This window comes from Leptinotarsa decemlineata, unplaced genomic scaffold (genome assembly GCF_025532065.1).
Source record: "Leptinotarsa decemlineata unplaced genomic scaffold, Ldec_3_MD MMD2_tig00000232_RagTag_RagTag, whole genome shotgun sequence".
NCBI lineage: Eukaryota > Metazoa > Arthropoda > Insecta > Coleoptera > Chrysomelidae > Leptinotarsa > Leptinotarsa decemlineata.
The window spans coordinates 843,324-869,924 of NW_027412546.1; the positions used below are offsets into that span (position 1 = coordinate 843,324).

General features: G+C 35.7%; 1 protein-coding gene across 1 annotated transcript in view; it reads left to right on the forward strand.

Annotated features, from left to right (window-relative positions):
* Positions 1-209: 209 nt before the first annotated feature.
* Positions 210-26,601, forward strand: part of chinmo (Chronologically inappropriate morphogenesis) — a 116,090-nt gene continuing 89,698 nt past the window's right edge. Inside the window, exon 1 of the mRNA XM_023159354.2 lies at positions 210-490. The gene's annotated coding sequence lies outside the window, so the exon portion shown is untranslated. The remainder of the gene's footprint in view (positions 491-26,601) is intronic.

Sequence of the window (26,601 nt, forward strand, 5' to 3'; positions counted from 1 at the left end):
ATAGCAACGAGAGCTCAAATAATATCGACGTTCAACGTCTCCACCATCAGCGAATATCCGCGAGATTTTTCTCCATTGGATGCTGCACTCACCCCGATCGACTGCTTTTACGAGGACGTTGCGTTGCGCAGCAATCGCAGCGAGCCGCGACGCGCAACCTTCCGCGTTCATGCTTTCAAACAAAAAACTCTCGCACACGCACCGCCAAGGTAAAATTTGTCATGCGCCAATAAGATGCAAGATTCGGTGTGCCAGTGTACGAAACTACAGAACTAAATTGATTGTTTTACGGCGACCGAAATGCATCGTACACTGGCAAAGGTTTTTTTTCGAAACAAAAACTAGCTTAGTAAATGTTGTGATATTTGTGATAATGTTAGGTTAGATAGTTTTACCGTGTTCCCGACGTAGGTACCTGATTTCGCTGTGCGTTTACATGGAGGTTTAGAAAATAGAGAATTACAAGAGAATTCTTGCATGTTATAATCAGGTGAGTGCAACTTTCACTCGTACTTGATAATCGAGCCTGATTTTCTCTCACGGCCAAGAATTCGACAGGTCGGTGCACCGTGATTTTTTGTTTGTGCATCTACTTTCGAAACTGCATTGCGGACTTTTGGTGCATCCCCTTCAGAAAAAAAATGAACTGAAAGCCTTCTAAGTACGTCTCATCCGGAATCCCTACAATGCACCCCGCAAATTGAATTAAGGGATGACATTGCGAATTATTGCACAGATATCACTTCTTTGTTTGCCGCGGGCGGGAGGAAGGGGGGAGGAAAGAGCCCTTTCATAGAGGCGCATACATGCATGCGTTGGTTGCTTTTGCTATTGATTGACTCATTAACCTGTGCAGCATGTACCCTAATAAGCTTCCCCTCCACGTTTCTGTCACTCTCACCTGCACAGGCAAGTATAGTCTGTCCAATTATTTTCCTGTCAATATTATATACAGGGTGTGTGGAAGTGTTCTTTCGAGGGATGGTTGAGAAGAGTTGATTTGAAATTTATTGACACATTGAACAATTTGCGAATAGTTTACAAAGAAACATTTTTTTTTAATGAACGTTTATTGACTGTGAAGTTCTCAACTATACTGAACTACAAATGGTTTCGTTAAATGCATCAATGAGGGTATTATGATAACTTTCATCAAGTAATTTATCAGTTGAATTATATAGTTATTCAGTTATTATTGTGATGAAAAAAATTCTAGGAGAAAGGTAATTTTTCTGTTCTGAATTTACTGTTCTTTAAAAAAATCGGTCTTTACGGGTCTCTTCGAATGGAACACCCTCTTTGTTGGTTATTTTCCGGAGTTATCTTGCTGAAGCGACTCAAAAACCTAAAATTTCAAAGGAAAAAAATTATGACTTCAATATATCACTCAAAATTTCAATATTTCATCTGAAACAAGTTTTTCAGATGAACTGATTTAAAAACTGTACTACAACTTGCGTCAAATTGGTACAAACTTAACTAAACTGAACTGAACTATCGACCCATAACAATTCTCTCCAACTTTGCGTCTGTATAACAACATTTTTCTACAAATAGTATAACTTTATATCAGCATGGTTTCATCAATAAATGTTCAACAATAACTAATCTCATGTGTTTTACACAAACAGTCAACACTGCGTTAGATAAACAGCTACAGGTGGATACAATCTATACAGACTTCTCAAAAGCCTTTGATAAATTGAACCATCAAATTCTACTGAATAAACTTTTTTCTGTTGGTTTCGATAGTCAACTGTTGAATTTACTACAGTCATATCTTCAGAATCGTACCCTAATTTTAGAATACAAAGGACACAAATCAACAGAATTCACTTCAACTAGTGGTGCTCCTCAAGGAAGTAATCTAGCACCTCTTCTATTTTCTTTCTTTATAAATGATATTGTTTCAAATATCTCTAGTAACATATTACTCTTTGCTGATGTCTTGAAGATTTTCAGATCTATTGAATCAATCGAGGACTGTCTTATTCTGCAAAAGGAAGTTAATTTGATACATAAATGTTGCATACTAAACAAGCTTCCAGTGAATATTCAAACATGTAAATTTATAAAATACACCCTCAAGCACAACAATATACAGTTTCACTATGCAATCAATGACGTCATATTAGAACAAAGCACAGAAACTAAAGATCTGGGCATCATATTCGATAAGAAACTTAGCTTCACGTCACAAATTAATCAAATCACATCTTCTACAAAAAAATGCTTGGCCTCATCTTCAGGACGTGTAGAGAGTTTCAAAACCAAGAATGTTTTATAACACTTTTTAATGCATATGTCCGATCTCGTCTGGAATATGGCTTTCTAATATGGTCACCTATATACAACGTGCATATACAGCAACTCGAATCTTGTCAAAGAATCTTTATGAAATACATGGCTTACAAACTCGATAGAGCTTACCCATCCCAAGGAATTGATAATAGAGTGTTGCTAAATAGATTTGCCCTCTTATCCTTAGAAAACAGAAGAACATATGCCTGTATCTTCATATACAGGGTGATTCAAAAGTACTTTGACAAACTTCAGGAGGTGATTCCTCACAATATTCTAATATGAATTGTCCAAATAAATAAATGTCCGGAAACGCTTCGTTTCCAAGATACAGGATGTTGAAGTTTTATTTTTATTTTCGTTTTTTTCAAATAACTTTTGAAATACTGAACTTAATTAAACGAAACTTGGTAATAGGAGGTTTTTGAGGTGTTGAATTCGAACCTGATGTTCTTATTGCTCTTACTCGTAGGGGGCGCCACCTACACGTCTTTTTCTTTTTTAAAGATTCATAACTTTTTTGGGCTTACTTCTAGCACATTTTTCAGTAAAAAAATAGATTCCTCTATCATATCTACGTAAATAAGCTACCCTTGTTACTAGTCGCTGTAAGCAACCGTTTTCTAAATATTTGGACTTGAAAACTTCAAGTCCATTATTTGATAATCGATGCATGTTGAAGTTATTACGAATATTTTGCTTTTTTCACAAGAATGCTTTGGAAATGAATTTGACGTTTTACTCGTTTGAAGAGGTCATTACTGTTGGGTACGTTCCTTTATGACATCCTTAAGCGAAATAGTTATTTTTGTATCTAGGGTTCATAATCAGTATTTGTTTTAATAAAATTTACAAGAAATGTCAACATTTTATTTCAGGAAATTTTGAATATGTAGAATAAACTAAAATAAACGAAACTGAATTGTATTCAAATAAATTGTTGGAAGTGTCCACCTTCAGCGAAGATACCGGCAGTCAGTCGTCTAGTCATTAAATCTCGTACCCGCTCAAAAATTAGTGGTGTCTTTCTTATTGTTTCACAGCCGTCTACTATTCGGTTTCTTAGATCTTCCTCGTTCACTACTGGAGTCTTATAAACTAGTGACTTCAAATGTCCCCAAAAATAAAAATCTATCGGGTTTAGATCTGGGGACCTTGGTGCCCACGCTTGGTTAGGTTCTTCTACACCCCTACCGATCCATCGATTTGGATAGACTGTGTTGAGGAATTCCCTGGCTACAACGCCAAAATGGGCCGGAGCCCCATCATGCATAAACCACATGCGGATACAATTCATTTTCTAAAAAGTGTCTGTAAGTTGCGCCATTCAGTCGGAGCGGAAGAAAGAAAGGACCTATCAAGTAATTATCAATTATTGCCGCCCATACATTTACAGAAAATTGATACTGATAATGCCTTTCACTAACTGCGTGCGGATTTTCGAGAGCCCAAACATGGTTGTTATGAAAGTTTGTGATAGCATTTCGGGAGAAGTTTGCCTCGTCCGTGAAGAGTACGTATCTTAAATATTGAGGATTTCCAGCCAATTTTCTCAAAAACCATTGACACATAGTAATGCGTTGGGAAAAGTCTCGTGGCAAAAGAGCTTGTACCCTTTGAATATGGTATGGATAAAACTGTTGATCATGGATAATTCTCCAAACTGTGGACTGAGTAGAATTGACAGCTTCAGCAATTACTCTTGTGCTTGTTTCTGGATTCTCCTCGAGGGCGTTCAAAACAGCTTCTTCCAATTCTGGGGTTCGGACTGCTCGTGGTCTTCCAATAATAACAGCTGCCCTCTTAAAGCTACCTGTTTCTTCCAAACGACGGTGGAGACTAGCAAATGTTGGAGTTGAAGGCAGTACTCGATTAGAAAATCGCTCCTGGTAAATACGTCTTGCTTCGCGCGCATTGCCATCCGCAAGGCCATAAACGAAATGCATATCGGCTAAATGAGCATTATTGTTTAAATAATCCATTTTTTCAAAATAAGTGTTTTCTACTTCTACTTACGGAAACTTCAACAAAACGTCTAACTGTCACAAAATATGTAATTACCAAAACTACTCACAAACGTCAAACTTATCTCCAAAGCATTCTTGTGAAAAATGCAAAATATTCGTAATAACTTCAACATGCATCGATTACCAAATAATCGACTTTGAAGTTTTCAAGTCCAAATATCTAGAAAACGGTTGCTTACAGCGACTAGTAACAAGGGTAGCTTATTTACGTAGACATGATAGAGGAATAGATTTTCTTACTGAAAAATGTGCTAGAAGTACGGCCAAAAAAGTTATGAATCTTTAAAAAAGAAAAAGACGTGTAGGTGGCGCCCCCTACGAGTAAGAGCAATAAGAACATCAGTTTCGAATTCGACACCTCAAAAACCTCCTATTACCAAGTTTCGTTTAATTAAGTTCAGTATTTCAAAAGTTATTTGAAAAAAAAACGAAAATAAAAATAAAACTTCAACATCCTGTATCTTGGAAACGAAGCGTTTCTGGGCATTTATTTATTTGGACAATTCGTATTAGAATATTGTGAGGAATTACCTCCTGAAGTTTGTCAAAGTACTTTTGAATCACTCTGTATAAATCGGAAGATCGTGGGTTCGATTTCCGCCTCGACCAGATATTTTTCTCGAGAGAATTTATCTGGTTGAAGCTGGGATGATTCTGCAACCGTGTTAGGAATCACACGTTAAAAGGTAAGACCTCGTTAGTCCTTAGCTCGCACAAGTTTCTCAACTTCTGAGAGTTGTCGTTCGTATGGGGGTGACAGCTGATTAACGGAAAAACTGATTTTAAACAGATTTAAACAGATTCATAATCTTTTTGACTGCTCAGTTTTTCACGTACCAAGACGACGGAGTAGAAACGAAATACTTTTCTATTTGCCTTTGCCTAGGATTAACGTGTGTTAATAAAATCCCCAGTTTATAACATCTGTAAAATTTATAATAGTTTCTATTCAGAATACGATATTTTTGCTGTTCCATTTGGACGCTTCAAATATATAATTCGTAACAAACTATTTTTTATGCAAATCGAACTACAATCTAATTAGAACCCATTAGTGAAATACTGTGTTTCAGCTCTCTGCACACTGCCATTTCTATTAGAATTCTACGGTATATGTTTTTTTTATTATTATATGAATGTATCAGTGTATAATATACTCTATTACTCTGCTGATTTTATATGCTATTCGTTATATTCCATTGTACTCATACTTAGTCATAGCTGTAAGCTTAATTATATTTGTCTAGTAATTGGGATAACTCCTGTTTGACAATAAACCTCTTTTTTGATCTAAGAATTGATTTTTTTTAATCTTCACGGTGTCATCGAATATTGGATATCGGCATTACCACCTGCACGTAACTTTTTTAAATTTCATAAATTCCGTTAGAGCGCACGTTCATTAAGTGTCCCTTCGAAGAAAACCAACTGCCGGAGTTTCATTCGATCCATCACTCCAGGAAGAATGTTCTAATAACTATTATTCGTTAAATTATCAGTAATACGGTCATTAAATATTCCAAACGGAATCTATGCATACGAAATTCGTGCGTTTGCTTTGGGGGAACCGAACAAAGAAATCGAGAAGGCAACGCGCGTGAAAGTACCTTTAAGAACGGTACTTTCGGAAGAAATAATGCAATTTGTAACGCTACGGCGACTATCTTCGATTTTTACGAGATGCAACAATGCAGCAGTTTTTCGACCGTGAGAATTTCTCCGCGGTCATTTTCGTCGATATTTGGGTGGCATATGATATTCAAGCAATTTGCTTGCTCGTTTTCCCCCTTTTTTCAGGAAGAGTCCCTGTCCAGCTTTCATAACTTCTTTGACTCACATTATTTAAAACTTGGCGTTCCCCAAGGATCGGTTGTGGGTCCTTTCTGATATTTATTATCGACTCGCCAAATTACCTCACCAATTGGAATATTTTTATGTTCCTGTAAAGTACAACATCGATGTCGAATCAGGAAACAAAGGAAGTCGTTAACAGAGTGGAATCTGTCATATTGGAGTTTGGAACCTGGTGTCATAGAAAAAAACCTATTTTAAAATTATTTGAAAAAAATTCGGTGACACTCTGTTACAGCAAATGATGGCATCAACCTTTATAGGATCTCCATATCGACAGTGTATTTACTGAGACCAACAAGACCACAAAATCCGATTCACAATGGAACGAGAAACCCAAGGGACTCCAGCCGTCTTGGATGTTCTTGTGAACAAACGTGAAGATGGTACATTGAGCACAGACTGTACAGGAAACTAACACACAGACACAGGTACCTGAACAAAAACTCTAACCACCAGCCACAATAAAAGAGAGGGGTATTTAGAACTTTGGTTGAGAGAGATCGACGTATCTATGAACCAGAGAGTGTTCCAGAGCAACTCAAGCAACTAAAAATAAGCCTTCAAAGGAGCCAGCTAAGAAGAATTCGAGCTGGCCATACGACTCAGGAGAGAGAACGCTAAAGTAGCCCCAGCTAGGCTAGTCAAAGGATTTCCTTCCCTATGTTGAAAATGTTATAGACGGGATCGGGAGAATCTTAAAGAAACACAACGTGAAACCAATATTCAGGCCAACAGAAATCTTATAGAAAGTCTAAGGTCAGCTAAGGATGCCGGCGATGAAGAAATTGAGCAGGAGTCATCATAGTACCAATTTTATTGAGAGCAAGTCAAAAGTTATCCAGTTCTTTGAGCATAAAGCATACATTTTATTAATATTATGCAGGAAAAAATATTTTGGGCATCTTTGTGGAAAAAACTTTCAGAAACAGTTTTTCCAAATAAGTATCATGGTTCAAATCCAACTTAAACTTCTACTTTCTCACAGATACTAGTTTCAGAGCGTTTTCCAGACTTTCCTGCAGTGCCTATGAATCTCAAAAAAATTAGGAGCACTCAGGTACAAAGAACGGAGCTTTTGATTCAATTCTCAGGCTGCTATAGGGTCTTCCAACAGGGACTTCCGAATTTTGACAATTGATAACCGCTATCTTGTTGAAGCCACATCTGTCAAATTAGTTGTCATTTATTCAGTTAGTTTTGCCAAATCACCATGGACGGATATAACATTCAGCAACACGTGCAAGTAATGAAATTGTTCAACAAAATACTGTTCTGCTCGGGCAACGTACCGCGCGCTTCGACCATTTTACTGTCAACATAATCGTCCTACCGAAAGGACTATTCGCGATGTGCTGGATAAATTTGAGTCCTCTGGTTCACTGAACGATCAACCAACACACGTACGTCGACGAAACGCAAGATCTGTAGAAAATATCGCCGCTGTCTGTGAGAGTGTGCAGGAGAACTGTCTGTGAAAGTGTGCAGGTGAATCCTAGGCAGTCGATTTCGCGTTGCTCACAAGAACTCGGCCTTTCGCAGACCACAACTTGCCGAATTTTGTGTCTTGATTTGGGCCTTGGACGAAGAAACTGAAGGTGAACGACCATAGACAACGGCGTGTGTTCGCTGCATGGGCTCTGGAGCAGTTGGAAACTGACCCCAATTTTCATCGAAAAATCATCTTCAGCGATGAAGCCCACTTCTGGATGAATGGGATCGTGAACAACCAAAATTGTCGAATTTGGGACGATATCAATCCACATGAGATCCAAGAGCGGCCAATACGTTTCAAAAAAGTAACTGTTTGGTGTGGATTTTGAACTGGCGGCGTCATCAGTCCATAATTCTTACAGAATTTCATTTCATCTTTATTTGTCTTAAGAAAATTTTACATTTTATAGACACGCCCATACCTTAACCCAAATAACTAAAGATAGATGACAGAATAATTTGTAGTCCTGGGAATATAATCAAGGTTGACAATGATTGTGATAGGTATGGGATATTGAAGAATAAAAACATATAATAATATGATCTACATACAAGATAAAATACATTTCAAGGGATGATTAAATATGAATATACATCGTGACACACGGTCGATGGTAGGTTAGACGTTTCTGGAAAACGCAAAGCATGATTTTTCTGAAAATTTCACCTCTCACATTTTCTTACCTGTTCTATCGATCTAAAATATTTTCAGCATTGCGGCGTTGCCACTTCCATCAAAAAGTCCTAGCAACTTTATTTTTTTAAATGTAACACCCCGTATATTAATACATTTTTGGAATCGCTCTAGTATTTTAATACTTTTTTGTTAATGATGTCCTATACCTATATCTATCTATTTTTGAGATAAAAAATAAATTGTGCTAAATATGGTCCAAAACATAGCTTTAATTGAAATTAAGTACATCAGTACTCTCAATTCATGAAAAGTTGATATTTTGATGATAGTTTGGACAAACTCGAAATATTCAAGTAACATCAAGCAATCGACTCCATATCATACAGGGCGTGCTAAAATTTCTATTATTTCCATTGTGCATAAAAGTAGTCAAAAGTTCATTTTTTCAAATGAAACCCCCTGTATATTACTCGGTAAATTGAAAGATGGTGAAAAATGCTTCAAGATGATATATCATGTCCCTATACCTAAATCGTTAAATTTTCTCAATAAAGTCGCTTCTTCTAGAAACATTTTTTTTAAATTTGGATTTAGGTAGAGTTCGTCCAAACCATCATCAAAATATCAACTTTTCATGAATTGAAAGTACTGATGTACTTAATTTCAATTAAGGCTATGTTTTAGACCATATTTAGCACAATTTATTTTTTATCTCGAAAACAGATAGAGATAGGTACAGATGACAGTTCACAATTTCACTGGAAGTTGTCATTGTGAAATTCTTGCAATCTATAATAGGGTCTGCTCGAGAGAATTTTTTTTGTGTATTTTCTATAGCTGTCAATACCATCGTGGCTATTTCTAAAATGAGACGGTAAGTGATTATACATTTTAACACCGTTATAGAAAATGGAGTCCTTTACTAGGGATGAAGAAGGCAATGGTAATTTAAAATTATTTTTAGATTTTAGGCGAGTACTATGACACGAAGAAATATATTCAAATTTTGACCTATGCTTGTGTATAAGACATTACAAAGAGAGCCACAACTGTCAATTTTTTTTTCTGCGAATAACTGCCTACATGAATTGCACGGTCCTAGTTTGAACACATATCTAATGGTTCTCTTTTGCAGTTTAAGTACTGAATCTAGCATACTAGAGTTACATACACCCCAGAAAAATATGGCATATCTCAGTTGAGATTCAATTAATGCATAATATTCGTTCATAGCCGTGGCAGTACCAAGTTCCTTTCAAATAATTCTCACTGCATAACACCCTGAGGAGATTTTAATCTTCAATTGGTTGATGTGTGCTTCAAACTTCAATTTACTGTCCCAAAAATTTTGTGACATCTTTATTTTCAATCTTCTCATTTTCTTGAGGCATATCTTCTAAAGTACATTTGAAAGTTATTATATTTGTTTTTTTTTATATTAAAAGAGAGAAGATTCGAATCGCACCAAGACTTGATTACATTAATATCTCTGATTATCTTATTATTCAGATCTTCAACAGTTTTACTATGCCATAAAATGGTGGTGTCGTCAGCAAATAAGGTAGTTTTTTCAGAAGTGTTTATACACATCATTGATATATACAAGAAAAAGAGTGGGTCCCAAAACCGATCCTTGTGGCACTCAATGATCTATATTAATATATTTTGAAGTTATATCACTTTTTACGACTTGACTGCGTCCAGTTAGGTAGGATTCGAACCGTTATACTGTTTTTCTGTTGAGTTCTCTTAAGTCGCAGGTGTATGCGAATAAGCCACAAACTACAGCGGTCCTCAAAGCCAACATAAGCCAGGTCATCGGTCAAATTTAGCCTGAATTATGCGCTAGACTCGTGGAAAATTGTACGTTTCGGATTCGCTCCACCTAGAGAAGCCGTGGCAGACATTTGAAGGATGTTTCACACATAATGTCATCATTAGGTCTTTCAAACGAATAAAAAATTTCGGTGTTATCTCACACACACTTATTCCTTCAAATAAATCCATTCGTTTTTGAAGCAGATGTAAGTAACCAGTTTCAGAGTTTCTCGTTCAATTAGAATATCAAAGTAAAATTCCCTATTTGTACACGCAGTGCTCGCACCTGTTCGTTTTCTGGGCCCGAAGCCGTTCGAACACTCTGTGAAAACACGAAATCTTCTACATCTAAATCATTTTCACTCATTAACAAGGGAGTGTATGCAAATTATGGCCCGCAGCGACTCGTCGTTTGACATTCGGATACAAAATTGGGATGTTGCCATTAAAAGGGTTTTCGAACGATGGTATCGATTTATGAAACAAGTTGCCGGCTTTGTTAGAGCTGCTGCGACGTTATGAAGACACTCTTGATAAATAATTATTAATTGATTGAGAACTATTTATATGAGACTCTATTAACCTCACGCTACAGACACACTCTGGAAATCGTCAGCTGCTGCTTAAGGCAACATAGATGACTTCTAATGGTGAAGCTTCCAACGAAAGTATTTGTCGGCAATTTTTTGCTAACCGATGTCTTCAACATCTAATAAAGTACGTAGGTTTTTCAAAAAATTAAGTTAATGTTGAAATTTCGCGGGCTACGTTTATTCGATTGGCGATTTTTTATGTTGGTATAGTCTTAATGCTTCGGCAAACTCAATAGCCACAAAAACCAATACAAAGAAATAATGCCGCTACAAATTAGTCCACGTGGACTGAAGAATTAGAGTTTCCTATTGGATAATTTTTACTAACCGAGTTTTATGATTTGCTGAAGAGTCATAAAATTGAATTTGATGTCATGTTACGGTGACCAATACAATGTGAGGATGGTTAGAACAGTCGTGTTGTCAATGTTCAGTTTAGGAACTGATCGCGATTTGAGTGTTGAAATTCTATATTGGTGCAGTTATAATTACTTAAAATTTTTGTTATTTGTTTGAAATGTGGCGTCCTTGGACTAGTACTGATAGTAATAACGAGTGTGATAACAACGCAGACTTTTTCCAGTGTAGTGATTCCAATAGCGATGGTAACAATGCGAAAAAGAGATACCAGTGAATAAGATTCGGATGCATTTGAATATTGAAACACAGAGAGTATGTTCAATGTATACAGGGTGATTCAAAAGTACTTCGACAAACTTCAGGAGGTGATTCCTCACAATATTATATAAATTGTCCAAATACATAAATGTCCGGAAACGCTTCGTTTCCAAGATACAGGATGTTGAAGTTTTATTTTTATTTTCGTTTTTTTCAAATAACTTTTGAAATACTGAACTTAATTAAACGAAACTTGCTAATAGGAGGTTTTTGAGGTGTCGAATTCGAACCTGATGTTCTTATTGCTCTTACTCGTAGGGGCGCCACCTACACGTCTTTTTCTTTTTTAAAGATTCATAACTTTTTTGGGCGTACTTCTAGCACATTTTTCAGTAAAAAAATCGATTCCTCTATCATATCTACGTAAATAAGCTACCCTTGTTACTAGTCGCTGTAAGCAACCGTTTTCTAAATATTTGGACTTGAAAACTTCAAGTCGATTATTTGATAATCGATGCATGTTGAAGTTATTACGAATATTTTGCTTTTTTCACAAGAATGCTTTGGAAATGAATTTGACGTTTTACTCGTTTGAAGAGGTCATTACTGTTGGGTACGTTCCTTTATGACATCCTTAAGCGAAATAGTTATTTTTGTATCAAGGGTTCATAATCAGTATTTGTTTTAATAAAATTTACAAGAAATGTCAACATTTTATTTCAGGAAATTTTGAATATGTAGAATAAACTAAAATAAACGAAACTGAATTGTATTCAAATAAATTGTTGGAAATGTCCACCTTCAGCGAAGATACCGGCAGTCAGTCGTCTAGTCATTGAATCTCGTACCCGCTCAAAAATTATTGGTGTGTTTCTTATTCTTTCACAGGCGTTTACTATTCGGTTTCTTAGATCTTCCTCGTTCACTACTGGAGTCTTATAAACTAGTGAGTTCAAATGTCCCCAAAAATAAAAATCTATCCGGTTTAGATCTGGGGACCTTGGTGCCCACGCCTGGTTAGGTTTTTCTACACCCCTACCGATCTATAGATTTGGATAGACTGTGTTAAGGAATTCCCTGGCTACAACGCTAAAATGGACCCCATCATGCATAAACCACATGCGGATACGAATTTCTAATGGTACATTCTGAACTAGTCCCGGCAATTCATTTTCTAAAAAGTGTGTGTAAGTTGCGCCATTCAGTCGGAGCGGAAGAAAGAAAGGACCTATCAAGTAATTATCAATTATTGCCGCCCATACATTTACAGAAAATTGATACTGATAATGCCTTTCACTAACTGCGTGCGGATTTTCGAGAGCCCAAACATGGTTGTTATGAAAGTTTGTGATAGCATTTCGGGAGAAGTTTGCCTCGTCCGTGAAGAGTACGTTTCTTAAATATTGAGGATTTCCAGCCAATTTTCTCAAAAACCATTGACACATAGTAATGCGTTGGGGAAAGTCTCGTGGCAAAAGAGCTTGTACCCTTTGAATATGGTATGGATAAAACTGTTGATCATGGATAATTCTCCAAACTGTGGACTGAGTAGAATTGACAGCTTCAGCAATTACTCTTGTGCTTGTTTCTGGATTCTCCTCGAGAGCGTTCAAAACAGCTTCTTCCAATTCTGGGGTTCGGACTGCTCGTGGTCTTCCAATAATAACAGCTGCCCTCTTAAAGCTACCTGTTTCTGCCAAACGACGGTGGAGACTAGCAAATGTTGGAGCTGAAGGCAGTACTCGATTAGGAAATCGCTCCTGGTAAATACGTCTTGCTTCGCGCGCATTGCCATCCGCAAGGCCATAAACGAAATGCATATCGGCTAAATGAACATTATTGTTTAAATAATCCATTTTTTCAAAATAAGTGTTTTCTACTTCTACTTACGGAAACTTCAACAAACGTCTAACTGTCACAAAATATGTAATTACCAAAACTACTCACAAACGTCAAATTTATTTCCAAAGCATTCTTGTAAAAAATGCAAAATATTTGTATTAACTTCAACATGCATCGATTATCAAATAATCATCTTGAAGTTTTCAAGTCCAAATATTTAGAAAACGGTTGCTTACAGCGACTAGTAACGAGGTTAGCTTATTTGCGTAGATATGATAGAGGAATCGATTTTTTTACTGAAAAATGTGCTAGAAGTACGCCCAAAAAAGTTATGAATCTTTAAAAAAGAAAAATACGTGTAGGTGGCGCCCCCTACGAGTAAGAGCAATAAGAACATCAGGTTCGAATTCGACACCTCAAAAACCTCATATTACCAAGTTTCGTTTAATTAAGTTCAGTATTTCAAAAGTTATTTGAAAAAAACGAAAATAAAACTTCAACATCCTGTATCTTGGAAACGAAGCGTTTCCGGACATTTATTTATTTGGACAATTCATATTAGAATATTGTGAGGAATCACCTCCTGAAGTTTGTCAAAGTACTTTTGAATCACTCTGTATAAGAATCTACATATCAAGTTTGGTTTCGAGAAAAAAAAACTATTACAAGCAACATCAGATTTGATCAAAATTCCTTTCTCAACTGTACGTAAAATAGTCAAAAACAAACCTTATGAACGCAAGACGCGATGTGATGCGGGATAACCAAAACCTTTAGATGTTCATCTAATAAAATCATTAACAAAACAATAAATGAATAAATAAATAAATAATTGTTTATAAATATACGACGACTGTGAACTAACTGAAAAAGCGGTGAATCCAATAAGACTAGTGCCATATATGTGTTAGGCCCGAGACTTCGGCCTGTACAGTATAGGAAACAAGATTATTGGAATGAGTTGATAGAAATATGGAAGAAAAAATGCAATGAAGCTATGAGGTTGCAGTGTTTTCCAGAAATGAATACAAGACTAATCTGTGTGAGGTATTTTGCATAAATGTTTGTTGAAAAATGTATTTTATCAGTCAGTCAGTCCTTGAATTCTGTACTATAATCAGCATACATTCTCTAAAACTGAACTGATATTCATGAGAACTCAAACTTGACGGTACGAAAGACCCTTCGACCCCCTCTGGGATTCCCCTCGGCTCGACCCGCCCCTGCCGTGCCCCAAAAACGAGCCCCGGGTTGTCATGGCGCTCCGGCGGAGAACCTGTAGCAATGTCACATGTCATTAAGGCCTTCCAGTTACCGTTCGATACCGTTTTCTGGCTGATGATATTTTATTTAAACGTTCGATGTCATGTCACTTTCGATTCGGATATTTTCCCTCCTCCCCTCGCCCCCGAGTGGCTAATTATTAATTTTGAAGTGCCCGAAACAGAACGAAGCTGGAGCGCCACGAAAACGTATTATATTTTCAAGGTTTTCGTTTAATTAACGACAAAATATCAATGTCTGATATTGTTGGGTGAAATAAAGGGGAGGGGGTTGCGAAAACAAAAGTAAGGAAAGGTTAAATTTCTCGAGAAATGTGCCGCGAATGGATTTCGATTAGATAAAAGGGATCTCCTTTTCATTTTGTATAAAGCGAAGAAAGCAATGAATACAAGGACGATTTCTCATAGTTGGCACTGTCGAAATCTTGTCATTTCCACCCCCCCGCTGGGATGAGATACAACCCTTTATTCCCTAACGGGATTAGGGGTCGAATGAACCTCGCTCAAAATGTCATCGGCACTTTTTTCATTTACCAGAAATGCAATACTCTTCTCAACGCAAGTTTCACCAGTTAACTGCTTCAGAAGATGAAAAAAACTAATTCTTCAAAAGACTTTCAAAAACTGTGAACATATGTCCGAGACGCGTCTACCAACATGAAAAACAATCGCTAATCAAATGTGCTTAACCCGCGAAATTGGAACATTTACCTTATTTTTTGGACACTCCATATGATGTAAAATTATATTTGGATACCACTTGATGCAAAGTTCAACTTTCGGAGTTCTACTGTTTGATCATGCACAGAAGACTTCCATATTTTTTGTTCAATTTTGGTGGAGGTTTTCATTTTAGATCATCAAAACAGTTTTGTTGTTTTTTTTTATTTACACTTTCTAGAATCTTGTATGAAGCATTTTCTGTAATTGGGTGTCTCTACATCTAAATCTGTTTAAAATCTGTTTTTCCGTTAACCAGCTGTCGCACCCCTACGAACGACAACCCTCAGAAGTCGAAATTTGCGCGAGCTAAGGATTTACGAGGTCTTACATTTTAAAGTGTGATTCCACATATGTTTGAAATAAATATGTATAAATGAAAAATATGCATAAAATTGAACTGAATGAAAATTACAAAAATTCACATGATATATATTCATCCACAGTGTGACCCATTTTTAATAGAAACACCCCCCTAAAATTTGAAGTTGTAAACCGATTTTAATAATTTTTTTTGAAATGTCAAGTACTAAAAGGTCTACCTTGGGACAAAATTTGAAATGTTTATTAAAGTTTCAGGGCATACTACGATATTTTTTCTTAGTCGAGAATCGGGATTTTTTATTAGCGATTTTTTTATTGAAAAAAATCACTACGCCACTGGATTCAGAGTACCTCTAAACAGGTGTGACCAAAATTTCATGAAAAAATATTCATTATTAACAAAGTTATGATAACTCAAAAATTCGAAAACTCACACAGCTAACAGTTACAAAAAACACCCTATATCAACAGATATAGCCATGAGAATATTTTTTTATGATTTCAACAATAAAGTGCCGCCAGATGAAAAAAAAAACAAATAGCGTAAATATTTTTAATGAAAATGACGGAATTACATTCAAGTTTTCACGCAAATTAACTAAAACTAAGACCTAATATTTCAATTTAAATCTTAGTTGCCATGGAAATGATATTATAGTTTGACACTTGTGAAAGATTTAAGTGTACTATTGTCAACAATATTCACCTTACAGTTCCTCGAATTATTTTGTGTCATGGCTGCAAGATTGAGCGTAAGAGAGAAAATTGAAATTGTACGCCTTTCGGGAGATGACGTTAGAAGTGCTAGAGAGGTTTGTAGAGTATTTAATGAGAGACATCCAGATCGTCCTCGTATTAGCTGCGGTACGGTAAATAAAATAAATAAAATATTCAATGAAACTGGTGCAGTATCAAAAATGATGTTAAAAAGTAATCCTGTACAAAGACGAAACAGAAATGACAGGAATGATCAAATCATTTTAGATTATTTCGGAAATAATCCCAATGCCAGTATAAGGAATGCCACTTTAGATTTAAATATTCCACGAGAAACTATTCGGAGATGTCTCGAGGCGAAGAATATTAAACCTTTCAAGCCAAAATTTTTACACACTTCAAGAAGGCGACGAAGCAAGACGCCTGGAATACTGTTTATGAGCCCAAGGGGAATATTTAAACAATAGAAATTTCCTAAAAAATATTTTATATACCGACGAAGCCACTTTCACTACAAATGGAGTAGTGTCGACAGAATTGTCGCTATTGGGCAGCGGATAATCCTTACTGGGTAATAAACTGTAAAAGCCAGTATTCCCAAAAAATCAACGTCTAGTGTGGGATATTAAACGAACGAATTATTGGTCTTTCTTTTTTGAGGAAAACATTAATGCCCAGAGGTTTCTAGAATTTTTAAACACAGAGTTTTGGGATGCTATTCACGAGCGGCCAATCAATGAACGATCAAATTTAATTGTCCAGTTAGATGGGTGTTCAGTTCATTATGCCAGAGCTGTGAGGCAATGTCTTAACGAACATTTTCCATACCGATGGATAGGCCGTGGTAGTCCGTTTATAGAGATGCCTCCCAGATCTCCAGACCTCACAGTTTTGGACTTTTTTCTCTAGGGACTTCTCACACAAAAGGTTTACAAAAACCGCTCAAGAGATAGAAATGAACTTTGTGCAAGAATTCGACAGGTATGTGCAGATATTAGCCCTCAAGAACTAAGGAACGTAATCAGAAACATTCGTAAGCGCTACGACACATGTATCGAAATACGTGGTGGATTAGTAGAGGCTACTAGAATATGAGTTGGAATTAATTGTTGCACTGAATCGAAACATTTCAATAATTAGTTATTAGTTACGTTTATTAAAATTTTTTGCTTCATTGTTAGTTGAATTGTGTGAATGTAATTCCGTTATTTTCATTAAAAATATTTACGCTATTTGTTTTTTTTTCATCTGGCGGCACTTTATTTTTGAAATCATAAAAAAAAATGATATATTGTGACTGTTAGCTGTGTGAGTTTTCGAATTTTTGAGTTGTCATAACTTTGTTAATAATGAATATTTTTTCATGTATATATATATATATATATATATATATATATATATATATATATATATATATATATATATATATATATACGGTTTGATGTAGAGATAAAGCTCCAGTAATAATCAGTTTGAAGGGATTATTATTATTTATAAGTGTTATTGTTTTGATAGAAGTAATTTATGTGGCAAAATAACATTTGCCCAATCAGCTGGTAATGTATATAGAAATATATTTGGCCACACAGCCAGTAGTGTATATATAAATATATTTGGATTCTCCTTGATGTAGAGTTTAACTTTTGGAATTCAATGTGTCTGACCTTGGTGTAGGTAAGTTAAGGCACAGCTCTTGCTAAGATAAAAGTCTCGAAATTGTAGCTGCCGCAGCCTTCTTCTTCCTGGGAAAACGTCTAGAGACAAAAAATTGTTTTCCTTCTCGGAATATCTCTGGAAATCCGGTTCCCAGGCCGGAGGAGAGAGACGTCCTCGTCGTCGTCCAGCAGGCACCGCCGCCGTCGCTGGCAGAGACCCAAACAGCCTTGGCCCTTGCCGGATAGCGTGGGCAGACGCGCCGGGGGCGGCGGGGCCAAGGGGGCGGCAGCGTCGAGTCGTCGCGCAGACACCTTGCACTCGGCTTTGCAGGCCCTGTGCACCCCCGCAACCTTCAGTGGCCCTGACGACGAGGACTTGGACGGCCGCCCCCGCCCCACCGCCTCTCAGGGTCGATCGCTGCTGCCGCCGCTCGTGTATGTCTCCACTTTCTGTTTCTACGGTTATAGCCCAGTCGAAATAGACATTTCGATTTTCAGTGAGTCGCAAAGGGCTGAAAACTGAGGCAGATTCTATGTACCCTTTTATAAATGGAACATCAAAAGTCAGGGCCGGGTTTGGAGGTCTGGAGACCCCGGGGCAACGAGTGGAGACCCCTAATTGTTTTGCTATGAAAAAGAATAGTTGTTAAAAAATATTTACTCTAACATATATATGTATAAGAAAAATGGAACACGATGGGCCTGCTCAAATTTTTTTTTCATGAAAGTAGAATTTTCAACCTCCTGCTGAGAAAATTGAAAATTTTCAAAAAAGGGAAAGCGAGCGAAAGTCGACGCGTTCAATAGATAGTGTCGTTTATAAATTTCCATTCAAGTTATATCGTCAAATAATTTTAAAATGTTGAGCTCGAAGAAGCGAGAAGTTGTGAGCCATTTTTTTACTCATTTCATTTCCCTCCAACTCATGGGTACAAATTACACATTAGAAAAAAGTATTGCCACTGAAATGCTCGATCAAATCAAAGATTGATTTGCATTCATCGGTGCTTTCTGATGTATCGATAACAATATTATTATCTGCGTGCAAGTAATTTTAGTAAAAATACCAAAAAAAGTTTTTGGAGTTGCTGAACCGTCAAAATTTTGATATTTTTTATATTTCTTGTTGGCGACCCTATCATGTGGAAGTCCCTGCCTGTACTCCCCTAGAGCCGACCCTGTCGAAAGCTCCCATCGATCCCGTGTGTCATTGAAAACTTAATAATGTTTGAAGGTTAAAAAATAGATTTTTTAGCTTTTATCTCGTTATCAATAATTTCTATCGTTCTAGATTAAATCGTGACTAAAAACTGAAATAAATGCAGGTTTATACGGAAGTGCAGAAATATCACATGTTTCTATTATTTGTTTCTTGAAAATTACGACTTCAAAACTCTAAATTTCAGTTTAATGTCGCAATTTAAAAATAAATGGACACTTTAAATTTTGACTTTTGTCTCGAAATTTTGACATTGAACTAGAAATTTTGAATTTTATCTAAAAATTTTGACTTTGAACTAGAAATTTCGACTTTTTTTCTCAAAATTTTGACTTTGAACTAGAAATTTCGACCTTTTTTCTCGAAATTTTGTCTTTGAACTAGAAATTTCGACTATTATCTGAAAATTTCGACATTTATCCAGAAATTTTGACTTTGAACTAAAAATTTTCATTTTTTTATCGAAATTTGACTTTGAACTAGAAATTTCGACTTTTATATAGACATTTCGACTTTTATATATAAAATTTGGCTTTGAACTAGAAATTTTGACTTTTATCTGAAAATTTTGACTTTGAACTAGAAATTTCGACCTTTCTTCTAGTAATTTTGACTTTGAACTAGAAATTTAGACTGATTTGAAAGGGTTATATTTTTAGGAGTGATTAATTTTTTGGGAAAGATGGAGTAGTAGAAAGCCAAAAACTTTCTTTCCCAAATTTAGACTATTATCTGAAAATTTCGACATTTATCCAGAAATGTTAACTTTGAACTGAAAATTTAGACTTTTTTCTCGAAAATTTTTGCTTTTATCTAGAAATGTCGACTTTTATATAGAAAATTTGGCTTTGGACTCTAAATTTCGACTTTTGTCTCACTTTCACTTTTATTCACTTTTATTCAAAACTTGTGACTTTGAACTAGAAATTTCGACTTTTGTCTTGAACTTTTGACATTGAACTGGAAATTTCGACTTTTATCTCGAATTTTTGACATTGAACTAGAAATGTCGATTTTTATCTAAAAATTTTGACTTTGAACTAGAAATATCGATATTTTTCTCGAATTTTTGACATTGAACAAGAAATTTCGACTATTTTCTCGAATTTTTGACATTGAACTAAAAATTTCCACTTCAATCTAGAAATTTTCACTTTGAACTGGGAATTCCGACTTTTTTCTCGAAATTTTGACTTTGAACTGAAACTTTCGACTTTTATCTAGAAATTTTGACTTTGAACTAGAAATTTCGATATTTTTCTCGAAATTTGACTTTGAACAAGAAATTTCGACGTTTATCTCGAATTTTTGACTCTGAACTAGAAATTTCGACTTTTATCTAGAAATTTTGGGATTCAAGTTGAAATTTTCAGTTTTCAAGTCGAAAATCGTTGTTTAAATATCACTTATCAACTAGACTATTCGCTTTCTGTTTCTACGTATTCAATTAGAAAGGCTCACTTTCGCTCTCTCGTTCGTCCGAGGGAAAACGGGATACGAACAACGGGGTGAAAATACGCAACATGCAAGGGAAATTTTCGAGTTGCGGGGGCGGGAGGCAGCTTATGTAATGATTGTCGAATGTGAGGCGGCTGTCGATGTTCGTAATACGTCGGACGGGCGTGGAAAAATAGGTCACTGATGTCTCCCTGAGGACTTTAGTCGGTCGAACCACCTTTGTACATGTCAGTTACCGAGGTAATCGAATAACCAACTGTAAATATGATAATGTTACTTGAACTTCGCTTTCGTAGATGCACCAACTTCTTCCACACCAGTTGGTTGGTTGAAGAGGAGATGTAGAATAGCCACCACAGTTGCCCGATCTAACTCTTTTTTTTTCATGAGGTATGAATTGGAATCTATTGCATTATGTTCCAAACCTGTTTCAGTTGTACTGAGTACCATCGCATGTCCTGGTGAGAGTCTTTATTGTTTGGAGCACAAGTAATCATTCGAAAATTCAATAGTTTTTCCGTTTAATTTCAAATTTCCATTTTTGAAAGCATGTTTATCAATCTCTTGACTTATATGACCGTGCTAATATCGGTTTATTGTCGACTAAAATCATAAACACGTTTTATTCTGTTCAGGAATGGATTCCCTTATTGCTTCTGTTGTTGTTTAACCTTGTAATAAAGGACGTCAACCCTTGACGTGTCCTTAATGAGCGAGCATCCCCCTTTCACGCTCTAAATGTTTCTGAATCCTTTGTGAACCTTTCATATTTAAATCTACTCTGAAAAATGTTGCGTATTTGCGACGATATCGAATGATTCCATTATCACATTTTATTTGTTCGATTTTTTTTTAAGTAAAAATATAAAATTGAAAGGAAGCGAAAATGATTTGAACAATGACAGTTGTGTAAAAATGCCCTGTAGGGTGAATAGGGTCAATATTTTACTGGAATTTATTGGAAAGGCTCTAATAGTCTGTCTCCAGTAGTCTCTCGGTCTGTCTGTCTATGTACCCTGAGTATTACGTAAACTTTTATACCCACAGACAAAGATTTTATAAATCCTAAGGCCTCCACCAAATATAAATATATAAATATTTTTCATACCAAAAGATTCTTATCTCAAAATTACAGGCTATTTCCTTAAGCAGCAAAGTTGAAAAAATACTTACTAATGGATGGAGAAATGTAGAAAGCCAAAACCTGTCTCTCCCAATATTGAACGAATATTGAAATAAAAGATACTTTAATTTCGTATTTTCTCATTTCATCAGTAAAGATTATTATATTAATAAGTTGAATATAAACTGGCGTTTTTATGTCTAGGTACACTGTTATGTAGTTAGTACCTATGATGCACTGTCTGGAACCTTTGGTGAAGTAATGAATATACTGGAGTTTTTTCCCAACACCAAATCGTTATTTTTAACACTTCGACACGTGTTTCGATCACCAAGTGATCATCTTCAAAGAGGAAGATTGAACTGGAAACTTTCCTAAGCTAACGCTATTTATGCTATACAGGTAAACCATATAGGTAAACCATATAGGTATACCACCCATACAGGTATCCCTTCCTAAATTAATTTTTCGATTTGCCTTATCTATTATTTCACAATATGTCCTTATGTAGTGTTTAAATGTTACAGTTATATATAAAACAATTTTCAGCTATATAAAAATTAATTTCACAATATTCCTATCTAAATTTGTTTTTTCACTGTGTCCTTATGTAGTAATCAGTAAATCCAATGATATTATTTTAACAAGCTATATAGTATTCTATTTGGTATTGGTTCGTTATCGTTATTCATATTATTATTGTGTTTACTTATTTCTACACTCTCATAGGCATCTAGTTGCCTGTTGTTGTTAACTTGTCTAACTAATCTTCATGAACTGAAGTCTATGGAATGGTTTTGTTGCTAAATATCATGGCGACTGCTGATTTTTCAGGTCTTCCATATTTCAAATATGCTATGTGTTCCTTGTATCTCACTTTGAAAGATCTTTTTGTCTGTCCATAGTATTCTGCATCGCAGTCCTTACATTCAATTTCGTAAATTCCAGACTTTTCCGAATTCTGGACTTTGTTTTTTGGACTACTCCAAAAGGCTCTGTAGTGTATGACTTGTTTTAAAAACCACCTTCATATCATAGAAGGTTGCTTTTATGAACAACAGGAAGGAACGGCCATAGCAAACCCTGTCCCCCTACCTGGCAAACCTGTTCAGGAGCAGATTCGAAATGGAAACCAAAGAAAAATCAGTGAAAAAATAAATTTAGATAGGAATATTGTGAAATTAATTTTTATATAGCTGAAAATTGTTTTATATATAACTATAACATTTAAACACTGCATAAGGACATATTGTGAAATAATAGATAGGGCAAATTGAAAAATCAATTCAGGAAGGTATACCTGTATGGGTGGTATACCTATATGGTTTACCTGTACAGTATACCTGTAAAGCGTTAGCTTAGGAAAGTTTCCAGTTTAATCTTCCTCTTGAAGATCACTTGGTGATCGAAACACGTGTCGAGGTGTTAAAAATAACGAATTGGTGTTAGGAAAGAACTCCAGTAATATTAGTTAGTACCTAAATGATGAAAACAATTTTACTACCTAGTATCACATACAACTATTTTTCCAATACAGTCGTGGTTTTTTCTTTGTTTTTTGAAATGCTGTAAATTATCTAAAAGACAATTTGCTCAGGACAGTCTCAAATTACGTACACTGTAGGTGTAGAATGCTGCACTGACACCTGTCGGATATAATCCGATGCCTTTCGCGGTATTAGCCAGGGGAGTAGTTGTTTTCTGATGGGTGTCAGTCCATTAACCTACAGTGTAGGGAGTTGAGATCGGCCTGAACAAATTGTTCTTTTAGATAACTTGTTTTTTTTTTGTCAAACTCCGCCGAACCTTCATAATTGGCAATTAAGCCGATGATTTGAAGAATGATAGAGACCATGAAAAAGATGAACCATGATATCGACTGCGACGATTTGTATTCAATGTAGAAAACTTTCTAGACGCATAAGGAAACTCCTGAGATTCGAGAAGTCGTAACGAATTTTGCATTTGTTTGAATTTGTTTAAAGTCACAGTTATTCATGTGTGTCAATTAACGAATAACGAAACACCTGCGTGAATTATAATTTTGGTAGGTCTCTGTCCGTCGGATGGTGGCGACAAGAGTGACCAGTGCGAAATTCATGAATGAGTATTTATTGAACGAAAGTTATTTTTTGTGGAGGAAAATCAGTTTTTTATCGACCATTTTTGGGTATTCTCAACTTCCACGATTTGAAAAATATGAAAATTATAATGGGTAACTTAAGACAGGTGTGGAAGGTGAAAACACCCAAAAAAGGTAGATAAAAAGAGTGGGTATTTATTGTTACAATGTATCCAAAAAGCCCTAATTCATTACTTAAATGATTGTATTTATGGATTTTTCTGGATTATTGTTCACCGTCCATTTTGAGTAAGTTTCACAACGGTTCGCCAGCACCATTGTTGAAATTTTCAAAATAAATACTGGTTAAGGTGATTTTCTACAATCTGAAACAAATTGAACTACAAAATATGTATGAGTCTTGTAAGGATGGGGACATCAGGAAGTGTAGACCTCTGAGGAAGTTAGCCACTCGCGCCATCGAAACGTCAGGAAGAAATTCCAAAAATCCACGGCCTTCAAACCCGGAAAATAGAGACACTGAAGACCTCGTCAGAAAACCTCATTTTCGATTCAACAACACAACAAAATGAAACAGTCGCTGTAAACAATATTAAGTCGAAAAAAAATCAGAGAAAACTAGCGCCGAGTATTACTGTTGTATTATACAAGATGTCATATTCGTTTGTTTACTCTACGCGTGACGTAATTCACTTTGGTTGGTGTTCAAGATATCATTTTATTTTTTATCGACCTTTTTTGGGCATGTTTACCTTCCACAACCGGAAAAATATGAAAATTATAATGAAAAACTCCATACAAATGCAGAAAGGGCAAACTTTTTAGTCTAACCTGATAAATTACTGCGTAAAATTAAACTTATCGTATTGACAATTTTGACAGAAAAAATGACTTTCGTTCAATATTATTTTATTGAAATATTATCAATCTCATTCATAATAATACAACGGATGCGTGTTTTGTTATCCAATAATTAGGTATCTTTAAATAAATACATAATTTTAGTGATTTTTTATTAACATCATGCCGATTTTAAAAGTTGTAATTAGTTGAAAAGTTCTACATTTCACGTGCTTCCAGCAGTCACTGGAAAAATGAATATTAATTTGCTCAGTTTTTCAAAAAAAAAGGCAAATATGACACATTTATGGAGCGAAAGTTTAAATAAAATGTCATCAGTGCTAATTGCAAACAGGAGTACAAATATTTGTGGAATACTCCTCTCAATATACAGTTGAAATAAGTTGTTTGATATTGAGACTGAAACAATTGTGTAACAAATCAACTTTATTTTTCAGAGAGACACATTACAATATGGAAATCAGCCCCCTTGTCACCACAAGAATCCTCATGTTTCAAATGTAAATAATAGTCGATTTACATCTTATTTGAAAGGACTTCCAATCCTGTAAGATTTCCATCATTACAACTATAACTAATGCCAGAAAAAATTCAAATTCTCATTAAATTCCAATCTGCGTCAATCCTGACCACATAATTCAAATGTTTCAAATGTTCATACTAAGCAGCACTACTGAACAAAAACAAGAACTCAAGTTGGCCCTAAATGTCATCACCTAGTTACTGCTGAAGTAGTTGATATGTATGTGAATACTTTGTATAGTTATGCCAAACATAAAATATATCTTCCCGATGCTGTCGCTACCATCTAAGATAGTTACCTAGCGGGAAAAATCAAATTGCATATTTCTAGTCAGAGCCTATGCGTATAAAAATTGAGCAGGATAATTATATTTTGCCAGACCCCAAACGGGTTTGCCAACCATTAAAATAGTTAACTGGACGAGGATTTTTTCGATATTCTTACTCATTAATTATTCAAATTCCGAAGGCTGAAAAGTTGACGTATATCTTCGAAATCACTTACCGGTGCGTTATATGATTAAAAATGGTTTCGAAATAGGAAATTATATGAATATATCAATGTTTTATGTGTATTTTCGAGACTATTTGAATAATAAAGTGAGGACAATAAAAATTTTCAAATATTTCCGGCCTCGATTTTAATTTGAAGATTGGAGACTTGAATCTGACATCTCATATGAAAACAGGTGGTTACTGAAAAACGTTTTTCGGTAACTTTGAATGTGAGCTATGGATGAAAAGCATTGAACTGAAAGAAGTCTTTGAATTTCACACAAAGAAACAGATGATGTTGAACTTACAGAAATATAAGGGCAAAACACAACCACTACAGGCACTCTAAGAGCGGTGTCTGTGCGAAAGTATCGATTCGCGTTGGGTTGAAATCGCGGGAGATTAAATTCATTTGGAAAAACATTCTCAGGGAGTTTTCTCCAAATGAAAGAGTTCTCAAATAGTGAAGTTCGAGTGAAGTTGAACTTCAAAACGATGAGCAGCCACAGTGCGTCGCGTATTCATTTTAAGTTTCCAGTTGTTGCGAGCACTAACAAATCTAGTTCGGTTTTCGGCACTGTAAATATTGCGCCACTGCCCGTAAGCGAGATTTTTGCACGAAGGTTTCCCGTTAGGAGTTCGTTTTATTGAAAAAGGAATATATGCATCCATATAGAATAACCTTCCGTGACTTCAGCAGCACAAGTTGAAGGATCATTAAAGCTGAAACAAACATCTAGCCAGGAGAAATATCGGAAATGGTCTTCCCACTGAGCAGATCTTTAATGCCAAACTTTGCGCGGTTAGATTGTTCCCCAGTATTTATCGATAATTCATTCAACACTGCAATGAGTTTATGATCAGAAGATTCCAATGGAGACGTTACTGTGACTGTGTAAATTTCTGGATTGACTGTTAGGTATTTAGAAAGCACATCAAGGACTGTCTAATAAGACGAAG